The sequence below is a fragment of the Zalophus californianus genome, chromosome 3 (genome assembly GCF_009762305.2).
Source record: "Zalophus californianus isolate mZalCal1 chromosome 3, mZalCal1.pri.v2, whole genome shotgun sequence".
Classification (NCBI taxonomy): Eukaryota; Metazoa; Chordata; class Mammalia; order Carnivora; family Otariidae; genus Zalophus; species Zalophus californianus.
Window position 1 is genome coordinate 154,106,862 of NC_045597.1, and position 21,788 is coordinate 154,128,649.

A 21,788-nucleotide genomic window follows, 5' to 3' on the forward strand; every position below is an offset into this window, starting at 1 on the left:
TCTCTGTGCGCGTGTTTGCATTTCAGAAACCAGAATGAATTTACTTTACTAGAGACTGTGTTTATATATGGAGATGTTTATTTTTATGCACTTTTGCCAAGTATTATTGATTGTCAGTATATTTCATGATGATTTTTCATTTTAAAAAACTCAGTTGCATTAGGTTGTACTGACAATCAATACCCTTTCTGGCTAATCACTTGATAAATTATACAAAGTTTTAAATAGTGAAAACATGACACCCGAAAGCCTTTCACTTAAAGAAGCTATATACTTTATGTAAAGAAATCTATTTATAGTTCATTGATTCTATTTACTGGTAATAGCTAAGATTTTGGTATAACAAGCTCCAAGCTAAAATACTGGATATAGTCTTGCCATACTAGTAGGTTCATATTCATCATCTCTAAGCTTCATATAGACTGAAAATTTATTATTCAATGTTAGGATAGTGAGAAAGACCATCTCCTCCACTCAAAATTAAGAAATAAGTAGTAAGTTTAAGAAATCATGGAAGAGAGAAAAAATGTATATAAGTGTGTGTATGGATAGTATAAAATATATATAGTATATATGCTAGGTTTGTAACAATGTTTACTTGAATATAATTTGTTATATTAATATTACCTTATCAACTTGCATAGCAAAAGAAAAACCCACTGTATTTGTCAATGTGTTTTAGCATAAAACAAAAGAGACTGTTAAGCATTCTAAGAGCTTAAAGTCATTGGAATAAAATTTTCATTCATGTGTTTGATTTGTTCAATTATTCCATCAGTCAATTCTTCATTTCTTCCTCCCTACCTTCCTCTCTCTGTCTCTCTCTAAAATGTATCATCTAGTAACTATCTAATATATATTGAATACCTATTGGGCACCTGGATGTTGATGTGCGCAAGATGCTCAATAAATATTTGGAAGATCTAGTAATTTGATTTTAGCATTTATCACGGACTATATGTGGAACTTTTATTCTTTTCTTTGAGCATATGATTTCTCCTGTGACTGACTTCCCAGAACAGTAACTTTCCTGCTGACTCAGGTACAACCTTGCCATCATCTCCTGGGAATAAGTTTTATAGAGGCATATTTCTCCTCCATTATTTGCTCCTTTTCAGAAGAGTGAGTGAACTGTCGTATATTACAAATTACTTCTAACCTTGCTGTATTTTACTTGGCGTTACCTTTGTAGAGGGTAGACACCCATCAAGACTAACAATGAAATAGGTGGTAACAGAGGTGTTAAAACTATGGATATCACCAAAAATGTTAATATTCATTGCACGCATACTACATATCAGGCAATTTTTTTTACTTTTTCTATGGATTGAATTTTTATTCAATCATTTCCATAGTTTTATGAAATCAATAATATCCAGATTTATAGATGAAGAATTCACCTCCATTTCCTTTTCATAACTTTCATCCAATGTTACACATCAGATCTGGTTATAACCTAGGACTGAACACATGCTGAAATTTAATATTGTATGCCCTGGTATCTTGTTACGATGTCCCTGTTTTTCCTCCTTTCTCACTTTTTTATTTTTCAAGAATTAAAACATTAAGACCCAGTAGGAGGAACCAGCTTATTATTCTACCTGCTTCCCTATGAATCCAAGATTCCATGACATAAACTTTTAGCTATTAGTCTCAACAGGCCTGTGTTTTAGTTTGTTTGTTTTGTTTTTTTCTTTCCAAAGAAGCCCTACTAAACACTAACTCTGGATCAATTATTCACACACGGGAAAACTGGTTAAAATAATGAATATGAAGAATGGTAGAGAAAACAACAATGATAAAAACTAGATACCACATAAGTATTACAGATCCATGGTCTTCAAACACAGTTAAAACTTCATGTGACCTTTGTATACCTAGCAATCTTTCTGGGGAACTCTAGTCATTTTCTTTCCTCTTTCTTCAGTAATTATCCTAAATTCTTAATTTATAATATGATATACCTTCATACCTCATATTCATAAATAACTTTCTGTCTTCACTGTGGAAATTAAGGTCATCTGACATGACATTCCTTTACTTAGTTCCATGTCTCCTGCCAACACTTTCCATCTGAATACTGCTACAACATTCTTATTCATGCTTCCGTTACTGGAAATGTGATTCACTTTACTTCTACTTTGTTTTTCCCATTTCCTGGCCATCTCTATCAAATTAAAAATAAATAAATACAGTGATTGAATAATACACTCCTCTGCTTACCTATATTTCTATTTCCATAATCTCTCATTGCCACATACTATTTATTTCTTGTAATTATTACATTTCAACAATCATCCTGAAAAACCCTTTTTAAGATTATCAATAACCTGCCTTCAGCTCAAGGAAATGGAGACTTAACTGATAAATTTCCTCCAGTATTAGAACATCATTCTGTTTCCTTAAAAGTCTCACTTTTCTAATTTGCTGTGCTTATTCTTTGGATTTTCCCTTTTGTCTTTTTTCTATGTTGTAAAGTCTTATTTATGTATGCATTTTTGATAATACCTTAAATATCCTCAAGGGCTAATATTTTAGCTATTGTCTCTTATAAATTATATATTCTCTCAGATATTTCCTCTAAATCCATTGTTTGTTCTACCCAATAAACCAGTCTGATTTAATATGGATACTCTAGTTCTTAGTACACAATCCAGATTTCTAACAAGTTTTTGTTTTTTTTAGCGATTGCAGAACTTGTGAGTCTAGAATTCTCGCTAAGCTCCAGATAATTATATTCAATTTTCCAGTTGATTTTTCTACTTGGAAATATCATAGCTTCTTATAATCAATATATTTAAACTTTAGCTTTTCCTCAGTTCTAGCCTCCCACCCACACAATTATATCTTCATTCCTTTTCACTGGTGCCATCACCTGCACAATCTACCTTTTCGTTTTGCCATCTCCACACATTCATAATGTGATTTCTTCTTCCTGATGTATATGTACACACTTCATCAAACTTATTTTGGCTAATTCCTACTTATATTAAATAATGCATCTCTCCTTAAAAACCTTAGCTGAATTCCTAGACTATTCTGTATGCTCTGCTTCCACTTATCGCTTTATACTGTAAGAGCTCTACAATTTTTTCTTCACAATACTACTTTGGAGATGGACTTCCAAAAATATTTGAGTAGCCAAAGAGCTATCAGAAACACTGCTTTATCTTTTTTGTGGATTTTTGATTTTGTGAGAAATTTCTTGAACTTCACTCAAAATTTTTACTTTACCAAAAAACATTTTTCCTGTATAGCATGTAATGGTACTCTTATACAACAAATTCATATATGTAGATAGATGGTCACATTTATGGATTCATCACATGGAGTAAGAAATCAAGAAATTTGATAGAAATGACTAATGTGTTACAATGTTAATAATTTATGTTTCATAGTAGCAATGCACTCATTTAAAAAATGAATGCAAAGTATATAGCATAATGCTTGGCATATGCATATTTTATTCTAAAAGTTATCTAATATATTTTCATGATAAAGAAGCCAAATTTGTTCACTAATAATCGATTAGTCTTTCTAAAATATATATTGTCCTATATTCCTATGGGTTATTTAAGCATGGTTATGTAATTTTGTAAAACTTTTTTTTAAAGATTTTATTTATTTATTTGACAGAGAGAGACACAGCGAGAGCCGGAACACAAGCAGTGGGAGTGGGAGAGGGAGAAGCAGGCTTGCCCCCAGGAGGGAGCCCGATGTGAGGCTTGATCCCAGGACCCCAGGATCATGACCTGAGCCGAAGGCAGACGCCTAACGACTGAGCCACCCAGGTGCCCTAATTTTGTAAAATTTTTACCAATTATATTTTTGTCATTTCAATTATTTTAGTTATTACCGTGGGAAATATTGACAAAAAAATTTCTTTTTTTAAGATCTTATTTATTTGAGAGAGACAGTACAAGTAGGGTAAGGCACAGAGTGAGAAACAGGCTCCTCACTGAGAAGGGAGGCCAACACATTGCTCAATCACAGGACCCCAAGATCATGACCTGAGCCGAAGGCAGATGTTTAACTGACTGAACCACCCAGGTGCCTGACAAAAAAATATTTCTATGAAACAAAATGTTTCCCAGTGAAGTATGTACCTTACAAATAAATAGGGTACATATAAAGGTTTTATTTCTCCAATACTAAAATGCCAATATTCTGAAGCAATTGAGAAAGCAATTTAATAGTCTTTATATAAAGCTATACGGTAAAATTTTCCAGTTTTCCATAGAAAGAACAACACCAAGAAAATATTTTACTCTGCATTACAACTTCAATTTTTACCTTGCCCTCTTCAATGTGCTTCAAGATTTACAGCTTCTGACATTCTCCTTATAATACCTATTATATCCAGCCAGTGAGCACTTAATTGATAATGATGAAAATCATCTCTCTATCTGTGGCATATGTTGAACATCTGTTTCAGGCTATAATTTTAAATTTATGCCTCCTGTTTAAAACTGAAGCATTGAGAAAATAAGTTTTCATTTTTCCAGTTATATTTTTAATTGTTGGCTGACCAATGGGACTGAAATTATAGTAGAGACTTTCACTTTTGAAACTGTATCAGAAGAATATGGAAGAATAAAAGCACAACCTGTTATAAACTGACACATAATTGTTTTCTAATTGGTGTGTATTCTATAAATACTCATCTCTGCCGTCATATGGACATGCATATGTAATTTGCTAAGCTTCAGACATCTAACTAGAGTTTACTGTTAAATAAAATGTTCACTTGAGACCTATCTGCTAATCTTTGCCTCATAAATAGTTATTATGAAAAGGAAAAGAGTGAACTTTGAAAAACTCCTGCTTACAAGCTCTCTTGCCTTGGCCAAAATTAATGTACCTCAATTCTCTGAAACCAGTGAGACTTCTCCATATTGTGGATATTTTCTTCTTTCTTCCATACAGTATCCTTTTCCCCTGCTCTTAGTAAAATGATCCTCTATTTCTGATATAGGATTCTATATGGTTCTGGGGAAGATTCTGTTCATAGAAATTTTCTCTCTTCTTGCCTACTCTTCCCTGCCATCAGTTGATGGGCAGATGATTCAATCATGGCAATTAGGCTTTAGCTCCTGGTAAGTTAAATTTGAGGGCAATGTCACCTTGAGATAATGCTAAAAGTGAACATCCACAAATACACAGTCCATGTGTTCCTGATTGAATGTTCTAGAGCTGTGAAAATTCCTGCCATTTATTAAAAATAGTAATTAGCTTTTTCTTTCTCTCTCTCTCTTTTTAAGTTATAACTATTTGTTTAATTCCCTTTTTATTTTTATTATTTTATTTTATTTTATTTATTTATTTTTTAAAGATTTTATTTATTTATTTGAGAGAGAGAGAGAGAATGAGAGAGAAAGCACATGAGAGGGGGGAGGGTCAGAGGGAGAAGCAGACTCCCTGCCGAGCAGGGAGCCCGATGCGGGACTCGATCCAGGCACTCCAGGATCATGACCTGAGCCGAAGGCAGTTGCTTAACCAACTGAGCCACCCAGGCGCCCTATTTTATTTTATTTTTGCTAATTCCCTTTTTAAAAATTACATCAGCTAGAGTGGATTTCTGTTGAGACAAAAGAATTCTTACCAATTCAGTACTCCACAGTTATTGTGATAATTAAATTTCATTAATTGAAATAACATGTGAAATTGCCTATCGAATAGGTGATTCTAACAGAACAGGCTGAATAATTATTTTTTACCACCTTTGTTACCTTAGCATCTTCCCCAATTCCTATTAGCTGCTTTTATGATTTTTGTAAGCACTTGATGAGTTTTGTTTTAGTATTTGGGAATCACAGAATGTCAAGCCTCAAATTTTGCCTGGTCTGAATTAGAATTTATCCAAACCAGTATTCTCATCTTATAGAAATGAAAAATCAATTAAGGATTTACAAACCTGTCCTTGTATTTGAAGAAGTTGACCATGACCATGATTTTTGCAAGTATCTTTTTCAAGAGAAAAACATGACTCATTAAATTCATAGATTGTACTAGAGATCTTTTTGTGACTGCAACCTGCAAATCCTGATGTATTCCAGTATTTTAAATAATGTGTGTCATGCAATAGGTATTGCGTAAATCTCTGTTGAGGAAATTATCATTTTCAAATGTTTTTGCTATTTGTAATTCTATTCTTTGGATTTACATCATCACAATCCCTTTGTTTTAAATGAACCACAGCTTGCTTCTCTAATTCACAAAAAAAATTAGCAAATGAACTTAGGTTAGCAAAGACATGAAAGAATTAATGTGTAAATAAATATGGGTTAGGGACACACACACACACACACCCAGAGAGAGAGAGACACACATACACACACAGACACAGAGAGAGAGAGATAGGTTATCTATTCCATCAATGTGGTTCATGATGAAAGATCTCCTCACCATATCTCTGGAGATAAATTTTATTTATCAATTCTCAGTTTTAAATGGCCACTCAAGGGCGCCTGGGTGGCTCAGTCGTTAAGCGTCTGCCTTCGGCTCAGGTCATGATCCCAGGGTCCTGGGATCGAGTCCCACATCAGGCTCCCTGCTAAGCGGGAAGCCTGCTTCTCCCTCTCCCACTCCCCCTGCTTCTGTTCCTGCTCTCACTCTCTCTGTCAAATAAATAAATAAAATCTTTTAAAAAAATAAAATAAATGGCCACTCAATACAAAATTTAGAGTACTTTTCCTAAAACATGTATAATATTAAAATGAAATTAAGCCTTCAGATTGGCTATCAGGAAACTGTAATTTTAGAAATAACTTTTTTTTTCTTCTCATATGTACGGTATAACCAGAGTGGATTAATACAGCATAGATGCAAATATTGTAAGGTGGAATAATATTAACATTGTAAATGAGTATAAACACATAGACCATTATCATTATGTATATTAATTTCAAAAATGCATAAAAGTATATAAGTTTGTTTAAAATTAATAAAATTTACCATAAAAATATATGGCTTACATCACAGAAATCTGCTAATGTAGCAATATAACAGTCTTATAAATAGACTGAGGTGTCTATAAGGAAGAATAGAACTAACACCTAAAGTAGAAGTTGAATCTGTTACTTTTCCCTCCAACAACAACACTCAGATTTATTGAATGATTACCCACTTACAAATACAAGACAGAACTGCAAAACTAGTTACATCAAATATAATGTTGAGAATTTCGCAAGCAACTCCATGGTATTGCTATTTCGATAAACATTGTATTTGGCAAAGCAGTTGGCAGGGACCTTAAACCAATACTAGCACCCTCATGCAAATGCATGCCCTAGATAGCAGACCTCAGAGTCACAAGTAAAATGTAAGTTTATGATAGGACTTCCTGCCAGTCCTTATAATCACCAGTCTCCCCTGCCTCCCAGATCCTCCCTCCTGTGTGCCTCTTAGATAAGACCCATATGGGGCTAACAAAAACCCTACTTGCTTGGTTTGAAATGACCAATCCAGCCTTAGCTAAGGAACCCCAAAGCACGCACTCATGGACCCTAAGTCATATGCCCCAGCAACTAGTGTTCTCTCCCTGCACTGTCTTGACTTCCTTGAGTGGTCCCTCCAGGCATGACCTGTTCTGCCTCCAGGATCTGTGAGTAGCACATCTATTTTAATTTCTCTTGTGGTCTCTTATTGAATGACAGCTCACCATCCAGCACCCTATGCTCCACTCAACAAATGTAAAAGCAATTAAAGAGGGTTGTTTCCAAAGATTAAGAAGCATAAAGAAGATTGTTGGCACCGAAATAGTATCTGTGGACATCCGGCCCAACTCACTCTAAAGGAAATTAAGGTGCAGAGTAATCAATAAATTGGCTTAAATTTATACAGTTGGTTATTTGAAAAATTAGGGCTTCTGTCTCTTCTCCCTGGCTTTGTCTCTGTTTCTGGGCTTTTCTCCCTGGTCATTCCTTTCCTTGAGCAATTCCCTCCACAGATCAGTACATTTATATCTCAGATTAAGTATCAAATCTTTAAAAGAGATTCTGGCCAGTTAAAAGTAACTGACTTCTCCTCACCCCTACCAGGAGCTTTTTATTGTTGTTAAGCTATTATTTTGTTTTTTAACATTTAATGTCTAAATTTGTTTTCCTCTGGCTCTTTCTCTGTCTTTCAAGCTTCTTGGAGATTGGGGCCTTACCTCCCTTTTCAGGGCCTTATAACCTATAACAGTAACACAGAGGGAAGTATTTAATAAATACTTGTGTGATGACTTGTTGCATATTGCTCATATCGAAAATATCAACTCATCAGAGGCTTTTTCTCACCATCCTGTCTGAAGTAGTAGCCCCCAGTCTGTCACCAAACCCTGCCAGATGCTACTGTAACTGAACAGCCTATTAATAGAAAAAATACTAAATTATGTAGCACATTATATATTCACCACGTGCTGCACATAATTTGACAATTTTAATCAAATCAGTATGTGCAAACTAACTTTTGCTATTAATTATATATACTTTACTGTCTATTGATCAAATTAGCTAAACAAGTTCTCTGCTATGTAGAAATACTTCAAATAAAAACTGGAAAAATAGCTAATCAAACATACTGCTAATATTGAGATATACTTTCTGTGCTTCCGTTTCCTTATCATTGAAATGATGATGATAATAGTACCATTCTTACAAGGTTATAAACATTGAATAAGTGACTAAAAATAAAGTGCTCTGTAGACTGACATACAACAGAAATTGAACAAGCATTAGTATTTCTTAAAATGTAATCTCCATTTATATTTCTATGATGCTTTAAAATTTAGGTGTTGATTATATTCAGGCAATAAACAATTTTACTTATTTTTTTTAAGATTTATTTATTTGAGAGAAAGAGCATGGACTCGATTGGGGGGAGGAGTAGTGGGAGAGAATCTTCAAGCAGAGTCCCTGCTAAGCTCAGAGCCCCACACGGAGCTCCATCTCATGACCTATGAGAGATCACAACCTAAACCAAAACCAAGTCAGAGAGATTAACTGACTCAGCCACCCAGGTGCCCCTTACTTGTGTTTAATTGTTTTGGGGTCATGAATACCTCTAACTAACAATAAAGCCAATTTATTATTTTACCATTGACCAAGGATTTTACTTTCATAACATTTAACATATTAAATGCATTTTTCCTTACTATCCATTAGGCTATATTTCAGTGTTGTTATTAAACACACAACTCTAGCAAAAAAGATGATATGGCTATGAATGGCAAAAACACTTGTTTTTATAAAGCTCATTTGATGACCTTATTTTATCTCCACTATTATTTTATTGGCTAAATCTTCTTTATTTCTTGGGTTGTGCTCTAGAGTGTGGTGCAGAAAAAATAAATATGTGACATAGACTATATGTAGCCTACAAATTCTAAAATATTTTAATCTGGCTTTTTTCAGGAAAAAAAATTTGCCAGACCCTCAAGAGTTACCTATACTTTTATCCTTCCCTCTCTTCCTCCTTTTGCTATTTTTGCTTTTTACCTTTTTCCTATTTCCTACCTTTAGATAGATTGATGATAGAGAGACAGACACGCATAGATGTAGATCTTAAAAAATCAAAACAACATTCCTAGAAACTAGGGCAGGGCCAGACTTTTCCCCTGCCTCAGGCCATAGTTTGCTAACCCTTAGTCTTGATTTTACAATATACATATTAAATTTTTCATAATCTACCTTTAAATTATATTATACAGTTTCTCCAAATAGTTAACTAATATTATAATAGCAGAATTCCACCCTCCTACATATCCTGTTCATTCAAAAGTACCGTGTTGCATTTTTATTATTTTTGCTTTAGATGGTTAATAATTGTTTAAAGAGATTTAAAATAAGAAAAATATATTTTACATTTATTCAGAAATTAACATTTCTGGCCTTCTCCATTCTTTTCACCTAAAGCCATATTTCTGCCCTGGGGTGCCTGGGTCACTCAGTTGGTTGAGCATCTGATTCTTGATTTCTGCTGGAGTCATGGTGTTAGGGTCCTGGGATGAGTCCCGGGCAGACTCCATGCTCAGTGGGGAGTCGGTTTGAGGATACGCTCTCCTTCTCCCTCTGCCCTTCCGCCCACTCATGCTTTTTCTCTCTGAAATAAATGAATCTTAAAATAAATAAATAGAGCCATATTTCCATGTTTGTTTCACTTTGCATTTTGTCTGAAGAACTCCCTATCCTATTTCCTACAGTATAATTCTGGCTCTGAATACTTTCAGCTTGGGTTTATCTGAAAAGTATTTTTTTTTCAAAAAGATTTATTTTAGAGAAAGAGAGTGCATGTGTGCAGGGGTGAGGGGCAGAGTGAGAGGGAGAGAGAGTCTTAAGCCGACTCAGTGCTGAGCGGGGTGACGGACACAAGGCTCAATCTCACAACCCTGAGATCATGAACTGAGGCAAAACTGAGCCTGACACTTAACTGACTGCACCACCCAGGCATCCCATGAAAAGTAATTTGCCTTAAGTTTTAAAAAATATTTTCTTGGTGTATAAATTTCAGGTTGACTGCTTTTTGCTTGTTTTTTGGCACTTTAAATATGCTGTTCCATTGCCTTCCAGATTGCATAATTCTATTATTTTCTATCTATATAATTTTTAAATTTGCTACTTTTAATATCATATTGATGGTTTTCAATAAATTGACTATGATATATCTGTGCTTCACTTTATACTTATTATTCTTTAGTTGAGCTTACTGGATCTGTGGTTTATAATTTTTTTATACTTTGAAAAATCTAGAATTATTTCATCAAATGTTTTCTTTCTTAACTCCTCTTGGAACCCTAATTGCCCATTTATTAGGCATCTTGATATTTTCCCTCAAGTTAGTAATGCTCTATTCAATTTCAATTTTTTTCCTCTGCTTCATTTTAGATTGTTTCTATTTCAATATCTTCACAACCATTGTCCTTTTCCCCCTTCTTGTCCAGCATGCTGTTCATTCCATCAATTTTATTTTGCGTTTCGGATGTTTCATTTTTCATCTCCAGATGATTTAGAGCTCTTTATATTTTCCATTTTTCTTTCCATAGTTTGTTCTTTCCCTTTCATCTCTGAAAATATTTGTAATAAACATAATAATAGCTGTATTAAAATGTTTTCTTACTAACCCATTATCTCTGGCATATCTAGTTCTATTTCTATTAAATGTTTTTTTCTGGTTACGGGTCCTATGTTCTTGCTTTATTACATGCCTCCTCATTTTTAACTGATGTCTGACATTGTGAATTTTATATAGTGATTACTGGGATTTATAGCCTTTGTAAGAATCTTAAGGCTTTGTTTTAGCATGCAGTCAACTTACAAATCAGTTTGATTCTCTAAATTTTTAAGCTTTGTTAGGACACAGAATAGACTTTACTCTAGGGCTTTTCAGTGAAGGCATGAATCTTCTGTGAATTATACCTAATTCCCTTTTATTACAAGGACTCTTTATTCTGACACTTGGGGACATGAACGATTTTTGTTTTACATCTGCTTAGACCATTGTTCAGCATATTGCTTTCTAGTGGTTCTTTTCCAACATCAAGAAGTATCACCATGTACAAGAACAGATCAATGCAAAGCCAAAGAAGTTAGGAGATTCCTCCTAACATCTCCAAATTTTCTGTCTGCAGGTCTCTGATCACTGGTACTTTGCTCCATGAATTATAATGGCTTTGGCCTCCCTCCATCTGCCCAAATCATTGAGTCATTTGGTCCTGTTTGTATTTTTTTCTCCATTCACTGCAGCCTTGAAACTGCCTCCAGGCAGTATCCTGGGTAAAAATTAGGGTTCAACTATTGGTTTCTCTTCCCTAGGGGACAAAGTTGTGTGATAACTCTAGTTCAATGTGTATAAACTCTTGTTTCATATTTTTTGTGAAGGGAGGGCAATCTCTCTAACTGTAAGTCCTCCATAGTTTGAAGCAAGGTTCTTGATACAATTTTTGATTTAGTATCTTGACCTATAAAAATGTCAGTTTTAGAGGTTTATTCTTGGGTTTTCCACTACAATAGCTATTATCTGACAGGCCATGAAAAGAACGTGTGCATTCAGTCGAGTATTTTAGACAGGCACATTAATGTTGGTTTGTAGACCCACTAGATCCACTGTGAGCTGGACCTGGTCCAGGACTCAACTTATTACCTATCTCCTATATGGTCCATTCTAACAGAAGTCCATGGCAATGTCTGAGTCCTTTGATATTAAAGCTAAACTAGGCCCAGTATTCAAAATTTCACAAAACATTGCCATTTTTTTTGCCCCCACTATATTACTCATGTTAATGGACATAGTCTCCCTAAGGAAAGACATAGAGAAAAGTTATCATATGCATGTGTTATGGTGATACAGGATTCTCTTTCTTAGGGACCAGACTCGCTACATCTGATAATGGGTTCTGGAGCTGAGTATATGCTCAGAACTAGAAAGTAGGCAAGATATTGTGAGTTCTGCCACTGTTCTAAGTCCCCTGGTTTGTTTTATAAATCAGGTAATCTTTATTCCCATGATGCAGATTGTAAAATTTCTTTGTTGCTACTCACCCGTCTTTTCCCCAGGAACACCATGTTCTAGTAGCCATCTTGATAGCTCTGTACAAGACAAGCTTTCTGGTTGCCACTCTGTTATTGTCACTTACTAAGATAATTGTCTCCCCCTTATTTCTGATGATTAAAGGCCATTACATGAATGCTATTATATTGGGATCCTATGTTCACCTTTACTTTTAGGATCCAGTTCTTAAATTCTCCTAGCCTCAGCCTGAAAAAAGAAGGTATTGCTGATTTTCAAGAAGGCACCAGGATCCTCACAGTAACCCTGTCTCTAATACACTTCTTATCACTGTGGTAATAGAGTGATTTCTGTGACATCACATAGGATATAGGTGGCTTGTATGTTTTCAGTCTTCTTAGAGACCCTCCCAATTTTGCTCCACTTTTTGTTCTAATTTTTCACTGACTTCTACAGAAGGTCTGGGGTTTATACGTCAATTACTGTAAGGCCTTCACTATTTCTAAGCTTTTAAGAATCAGAACACATGTGTGTGTGAGCATATCTTTCTCCTGGTTCTACTACCACCTTGACAAAGTTTAACTCTAATTTCCAAGGAGAGTGCTCTCATAATGATAATCAGTCCCTTATCAAACTTTATTTACAGGCCCAGAACATGCAGGGGGATCTGTGATTTGAGATTCACAAGTGCTTTAATTCAGGGATCCCCATGCCATATTTCAAGTTTAAATTCTATTGAAACAGTCCTCTGACAGTGGCATATCTGACTTAAATTAATAAAATGTTAATATTATTTGGAGCTTTGCTTCTTTTCCAGTTAAGTCCTAGGTTCAATTCACAGCTTTTAGTATCATATAGTTGAGGTGTAAAAATTTTTATATGCTACTGAAGAGGCCCTCTGGCTATTACACTTCACCTAAATGGGTGATTAGTCACCCTCAGCCTTTCACTGTCTTTCTCCAATGCACTTACTGTCCCCATAACAATTATCAAATGTCATCCTTATTGTAATTACTACTTTCCCTATACATCTCAACATCCTGATATGTTGTACCCATTAGTGAATTAACCTCCACTTGTATCATTCTAGTTTACCACCTTATCATTCATGAAATCTAACAATGATATTGCCACAGCATAGCAGTACCTATCTATATTCATTCTATTACCAGTAATGTGGACCTCATTGCCAACTGGTGTTGGATGGTCCAATTGTGCAATTACATATCAGTGCTGTGTTCTCAGGACCCTGAAGAATGAAATATCTTAGGTAGGTGTTCCTGAAAATGCTGTTCTGTATGTAGCAGGTTTTATGGAAAGGGCTCCCAGGAAGAAGTTTTGAGATAGCAACTGGAGCAGAATTGGTCAGAGATGTGGAGCTATGATGTGGTTGCTGTAGCCTCAGTCAATCTCAAAGAGAGTGGTGAAGCTAGAATGGCCCTTTAGAAATGTCCCTCACAGAGGCAAGAGGAACAGGTTATGTGTTCCCTTTTTGAGCAGATAAAAACTTGTGAGAGATGGCTACCTTCAGCACAGTAAGCGTAGGTCATCAATTCTCAATATTCTTAGCAACAGGGGTATTTAACAGAAGACCGAAATTGCACACTATACCAGGCACTATAAGGATAAAAATTAAAGAATCAACTACTGTAAGTTATCATAATGTCTTTGAAGGAGAATTAGAGTATGCTATCACTGCACAGTTTTTCTCTTTAACCAAATCTGGAGGCAAGGGAATTCTTTTGAGAGAAAAACGGGTTTATGTTGAAGACCTATAACCAGTGTTTCCTAAGACATAGCGAAAAGATCGTATGTTACAGATTCAATGAAATGGTTTAAAACATTGATTGGATTATTTATACTCAGGCAAATACTCTATTATTTTGTAACCACTAATATAACACAGTCAGCTACACAAAAAACCTGCATGCATTTTGATTTCCAATAATATACATTTGGATATAGGACTCTGATTTTTAATAATTCTTTTAAGTTCAATATATCCTAATTAGTGTTGCCATAAGAATCAGTCAGCATAGTTAGGGAGCTCCATAAATACTGAGCAACATTGGTGTAGATTGATATAACTCTTTTGGTATTGGCCTGTGAAATACAATCTCATTATTTTTAATTACATCTCAAATTTCACCAGAAATTGGGCAAATATACTTTGATTGTTGGGTAGGGATCTGAATGGTTTTGAGATACTTGCAATTTTAAGTTTCTATTAAAAAGATGAAGACATTGGCCATTGTTGAGGATAATCAAAAGGATGTGACATGGGCTCTGAATGAAATTCTTAAAACTTATTGTATCTTTATAATAAAGGAAATGAATCCCAAGGTTAATAGTTTGAGACTCCATACTCTGGATGGTATTTTTAGTAATAATCCAAATAATCCAAAACCATCTCCTTGAAGCAGCTTACTATATTCTCTTTTTTTCACGTACTACCAAAATATCCTCCCATTTTTTTCTGTCATTTCTGTAGATTACATTCTGTACTTTTTTATTGCAATAATGGACTTATGGCAGACTGTTGTAAGAACCAGTTAAGTGTGACAGCAGGTGTTAGAGCTTAAGAATGAAACAACTTGTATAGCATTTATAGGAGAATCTATCTATATTTATATAAATAAATGAACACATAAAGTAAGGGGATTTGGCACAGGATATGGTAGGTTTACTTAAATTCTCCTTATGGTCTGTAGCCAATGAAAATAAGTGTGTAACAGTAAGAAGCCCAACATTATTATAATCAGATATCTTTTGTTATTTTCCACATACTGCCCTATCCATCCCCAGTTTCTTCCAAAAAAAATGAGTTTCAGTGGTTAAAAGGGTAGAGGAAGGGTAAGTAGAAAGAAGTGTCTCAGTAGGGAATGAGTATAAATCTATCACTAACATGGAATAACTAATCCAATGGTTCAGTGGCATTGTCTTTATATGTGTAAAACAACATATTTCCCCTGACACCATCTTCTGACACTTTAGATACAGTCAGCAGGTTATGGCGGCTACGCTGCCACCAATAAGTGAATTATGGGATCAAGCTGTTAGGAGTGGCTCTCATCATTCACTTTGTTCTTCTAATGTCACATTTTTCATTATGTCTTAGGTACACTGCAAAGATGTATTCCACCTCTAACCTTCATGGCACTGAGTATAAATAAATGTGGATTTCAGTAAGTGAAGAACAATATTTCATTGGCAAAAACAGCCTTTCAGTTTTAATGACTAAACTGTTTTGACCAAAAACTGGCCTTTTTTCCTCTACATTTGTAAATGAGAAAGACTATATTACTAGCAGTTATGAATACTAACTTTTAAATCATCCCTCTAAAATATCACCACATATGCAATACACACATATGCATACTACATTTTCTTGAAGATAGAACTATTTTCAAAGTAATTATTACGTTATTTGACTTCTTTCACTTGTTGACATTTGAAATGGTGCAAGATCAATGGTGAGTAAAGTTCCTGGGATCTTAACATGCATGTCAGTAGTTACTCTAAATTGTTCTAGTAGTCCCTGTACTTTTCACTGCCACACATAGTTAAAACAACAGGAAAGCTTGTTCCAACTAAAAGATAGCCTTGTTTAAATAGTAAACAGATTTTATTAAATTATGGCATTTGATTATGTATCTTAATATTCTCCGACAAAATGGTAAGTTTACTTAAAGCATATAGAAATGCCATTATGTTCTTGAGGAAAAACACATGGGAAATTGAGTTGCAAGCTGAACTAGCCACTTTTTTCACTGAATAGAGTTTTTACTGAAAGTCACAATATGATTATTCCAACATGGGTATTTGGCAAATCTAATTTTAAAATATGTATAGTTCATTAATGTTGAGTATAATCTCATTGCTCTGGTTGGATTTATTTCTCTAGTTGAGAATGTGTTCTCTGTTTTTCCTCCTATTTACTTAAGGTATTTTTGGTACTCCATTTCAGTTTACCTATTTGTACTTTATAATTCTACCTCATTTTTTTCCTGCACTGTTCTTTAGATTAATTTCTTCCATTTTATGTTCAAATTAATGGACTGTTTCTTGTTATCTGTATTAAATTGTTAAGTCCACGTTCCACTGATAAGTCCATTCTGTATTTTTCTTTTAAGTTTTTTTTTTACTGTTTTTTTAAACTTACTTGTATAATGTCTACTTTTTATATTTTTAAGTTCTCTGCTGAGATTTCCTGTTTTTTTCATTCATTAAAAGCACAATTACCCTTTTTTTCTTTGAAAATAGTTTCAATAGATTATTTAAAATCTTATTTGGTTAAGATCACCATCAAATTATTTTGCTTTTTTTTCCTTTTGACTATGGCTCGCATTCACTTATTTTTATGTGTTGTAATTTTAGATTAGACCTTTTACATTGTGAAGAATAGGTGTTAGAGATTCTGAATTGTTATATTCATTTAAAAGTAATTTATTTTTATTTTTTAAATTTATTTATTTTTCTTTAAGTATAGGTGATGCACATTATGTTAGTTTAAGGTGTATAACAGTGATTCAGTAACTCTATACATTATGCTATGCTCACCACAGTTGTAACTACAATCTATCACTGTACAATGCTATCACAATACCATTGACTTTATTTCCTTATGCAGTACTTTTAATCCCTGAGACATATTTATACCATAACTCAAACCTGAAGCTTGTACCTTCCACTCCCTTTGCCCATTTTGTCCATCCCTCTCGCAACCACCAGTTTGTCATCCATATTTATGGGTCTGTTTTTGCTTTGTTTGTTCATTTGTTTTGTTTTTTAGATTCCACATATAATTGAAATCATATGGTACTTGTCTTTCTCTGACTTATTTCATTTAACATAATACCCTCTAGGTAACTCCATGTTGTTGCAATTGGCAAGATCTCATTTTTTTTGACCAAATAATATTCCAATACACACACACACACACACACACACACACACACACACACGCACACCTTCTTTATCTATTCATCTATCATGGACAATTAGGTTGCTGCCAGAGCATGGCTATTGTAAAATGCTGCAATAAACACAGGGGTGCATATATCTTTTTGAATTAGCGTTTTCATTTTCTTTGGGTAAATGGTCAGGAGGGGAATTTCTAGATTGTATGATGATATTTCTATTTTTAATTTTTTGAGGAACCCTTATACTATTTTCCATAGTGGCTGTACCAGTTTGCATTCCCACCAACAGTGCAAGAGGGTTTTTTCTCCACATCCTCACTAACACTTGTTATTTCTTGTCTTTTTTATTTTAGCCATTCTGATTGCTATGAGGTAATATGTTACAGAGGTTGTGAGTTGCATTTTGCTGATGGTAAGTGATGTTGAGCATCATTTCATGTGTTGGTTGGCTATCTGTAGGTCTTCTTTGGGGCAAAAAAAAAAAACAACTTCAGATCCTCTACCAATTTTTAATCAGATTATTGGTTTTTTGGGGCGTTGAGTTGCGTAAGTTCTTTATAATTTTTGGATATTGGTCCCTTATTATATATATATATATATATATATATATATCATTTGCAAATATCTTTTCTCATTTAATAGGTTGCCTGTTTATTTCGTTAATGGTTTCCTTTGCTGTGCAACATTTTTCTTTTGTTTGTTGTTGGTGTAGTCCCACTAGTTTATTTTTGCTTTTGTTTCTCTTGCTTGAGGAGACATACCTAGAAAATGGTTTCTAGGGCCGATTTTCCTATCTTTTCTTCTAGGACTTTTATGGTTTCAGGTCTTTCATTTAGGTCCTTAACCAGTTTTGAATTTATTTCTGTACATGGTGTAAGAAAGTAGTAAGACTATCACTATTTGCTGATGATATGATACTATACATAAAAAACCCTGAACTCTTAAACACTATAAATCAACAAAGTTGCCAAATACAAAATTAATGTACAGAAATCTGTTGCGTTTCTATACACTCATAACAAAGTATCAGAAAGAGAAGCTAAGAAAACAATTTCATTACAATTTCACCAAAAATAAGTAAATAAAATACCTAGGAATAAATTTAATCAAGGATATGAAAGACCTGCACTCTAAAACTGTAAGACATTGATGAAAGAAATTAAAAATGACACAAACAAATGGAAAAGTATTATATGATCCTGGATTAGAAAAAATAATGTTGGTAAAATGTTCATAGTACCCAAAGCAATCTGTAGATTCAATGTAATCCCTAACAAAATACTAACAGCATTTTTCACAGAACGAGAATGATCCTAAAACTGTAAAGATTCACAAAAGAACCCGAATAGCCAAATATTTTTATTACAATGTCATATCTTTGGCAACCCCAAGTTAAATTTAAAGTCATCATTGCTAGTTATTGCAGTATGTGAAAGTAGGGTTCTGAAGTGTGAAATGTGTAATAAGATGAGAGATAGAAGTATATGTCAGAAAAAAATTAAGGAAGAAGTGTTCATTGAAACATATGCCACCAACAATGGCAGCACTTCCTTTATATCCAAATTCATGTTTAGTGATAAAGAGGGATAAGAAAGAAAACGTCTCAAATAACTATCATGTGTTAAACTTCACTTTTTTTTAAATTTTACAATAAAATTTAGAACTGGGTTTCATGATGTGTATGCGGAAGAGGAAAGAGACAAGTTGTAAATATTTCCTGAAAAAGTGAAGGTACTAAAATTCAAAGACACTTGCTCTCTTTTCACATTAGTCTCCAAATATTTAATTCTAAGTCTACACTAGACAAATGATTTAAACTATTGGGCTCATTAAATAGGGAATAAAACTAATTACTTGCTTAACTGATTTTTCACAAAATTGACTGACTCTTGCAGAAAATTCTGCAATGACGATTATGTTTAGTGTGATTTACATAATAGGTGCAGATATTATGTGTTTACAAAATCATGATTATAACTAACACGTAATTAAGATATACTGCAATCATCAAACAAAAATTCTGAGCAAAAAAAACATGAGTGTGCATGTACTATTATTTGCAAAACAATAGAAATTGATAATGTAGCAGAATTATACTGAATGTGATCTAATCTTTTTGATTATGCCAAAAGTACTTCATGATATTGCAATGATTCAAAGTCTTCAACATGAATATTAATTACATTATGATGGCAAAACAAGAAAAATGACAACTAATTGTCTCCTGCTAATAAAATGACAAATAAGCTAATTTTCTATTTTACCCAAATAGGGTCTAGTTAAGTTCAAAGCTCTCCACAATATAGATTCTTAAAATATCTTTGTTAATGTGACTTAGAATCATTAGCTCTTATCCTCTTTCCCTCCCACTTGCCTTATAATCAGCTTATGCTGTACAGAAGTAAAGGGAAAATTTTGATCATCTGAACTCCTGGGAGATCTACTTGAAATTTGCTTCACAGCATAGTGTGCCCATCTCTTGTCACTTCCAGCCGTGCTCAAGGAGTGTTCCTTTTTTCCCACCTGAAACTCTATAGTATCACTTCAGAAGGCTGAAAACTGTAAATAACTCTTATACTTTGAGACTGTTAAAAATTAAATATAAGAGGAAGTCATCAAAAATTAAAATCTTCCAAATAAAGGTCTTTTGTGAAAAGATCTTTAACTCCTAAGCTATCTTTAATGCCTTAAAATGGTGAGACGATACTAAACATATTTATGAACAGCTACAGTAAGTCCCAAGAGAACCTCAGATCCTCAATGCCTTCATACTAGGAATATTATGAATATCAGTTCTTGGAACTTTTAAGGCTACTTCTCCCCAATTTTTGCCATTAAATATATCACCTGCAATATACATAAAACTGCATCCTCTAACATTTATAACCATAGACATCAAAGGATTTGGTTAAATGTTTAGCCAATGGCTCTCAATTTTATTATTTTCTTTATGGGGAAATGGGAGGAGGTAGGTACTATATTCTTTCAAACACAACACATTTTTCACCTATCCAGTCAAGGTTTGGATTCTATCACTCTGATGTTTTCCTGGTATTTCCCCAAGCCTCTATATACAAATGGATTTTCAATTTTTGGTATAAATAAAACATTATACATGTTTATATGGATCCAAACGAGAGGCTGTCTTAGTTTCATCACCAAATGCTTCAGCTCGTTATTTCTTCCTTTTTGCCCAATTAAAATCTATCGTAAGAGATGTGATACATGCACACTTAACAAAATCTCACACAATGTCACTAATGATTTTAAAGTATAGAACTGATTATACCAGTTGTCTAAAACTAAAACCATGTAGCAAAGCTAAACTGCCTTACCGGGATAGTATTTTCTACCTAGTTTATTCTGATACAAAATCTATCATGGCATAGCTTTATAAACATTGTATTTCCAATTTTGAGTTCAAATAGGTTATGGAAAGAATCATTTCAGCAAAAGCATATGTTTAAAGATTCATCATGTTAATATCGGCTATCCAGATAGTACAAAGAGTGCAAATTAATAAATGTGTCATAAATGCTTTATACTCATTCTGTTGGACAGTGTTGGGGGAACATATATGCATTTAGCAAGGAATAGTTTGTTTTAAAACTACTAGAATAAAATAAGACAGAAGAAATGTTCTCATTCATTACCTAGTAGCAAATTTCAGTGATGAAAAAATCACAAGACATATGAATAACAAATTAATTCATTTCAATGAGAAATTTATTAATATCTAATGAATTTGTAATAATGGAACAGCCAGTAGTTATATACCCAAAAGAGGAGTCAGCAATGCATTTTCACTTTTCAGCTTTCCCCACAATATTTAGAAACGGATTCTGTTATGAAATATAGCTTACAACTCAAATCTAACTTATTTCATAGTAACAGTACATGCATGTGGCTCCCAGAAAACCCAAAGTTCCTTGTGTTCAAATCATAAATTTTCTAATCAGGCAGATAATTGCCTTGAAAAGTGTTAAAAACAAGTTCTCTGTGTTTAAATATTGCTATCCACTTTGTTTCAATGAATGTATTGATTCTTGATCAATAGGAAATATTTAGATGAGGAACTTACAATATGCCAAATGTTTGGGAGACTATCACTCCCCATCTATCATTACCAGGCCTTTATATCTATACAAAATTTTTAACTTATTAGTTTATGTAATTATGGCACTATTATTGACAATTTAGAATTTTTAAAAAGTGCAAACATAAAATGTTGCATATACATTTGCAGAGTTTCACTTCCCAGTAGTTTTGATACAGTTCAGAAATGCCTTGCTAACTTTTCTTAGTGCATTCAAAATTGTATTTTGCCCACACGTATTTATTTTACTTCAATTTTTGTAAACAAGTATGGAAAAAATACAG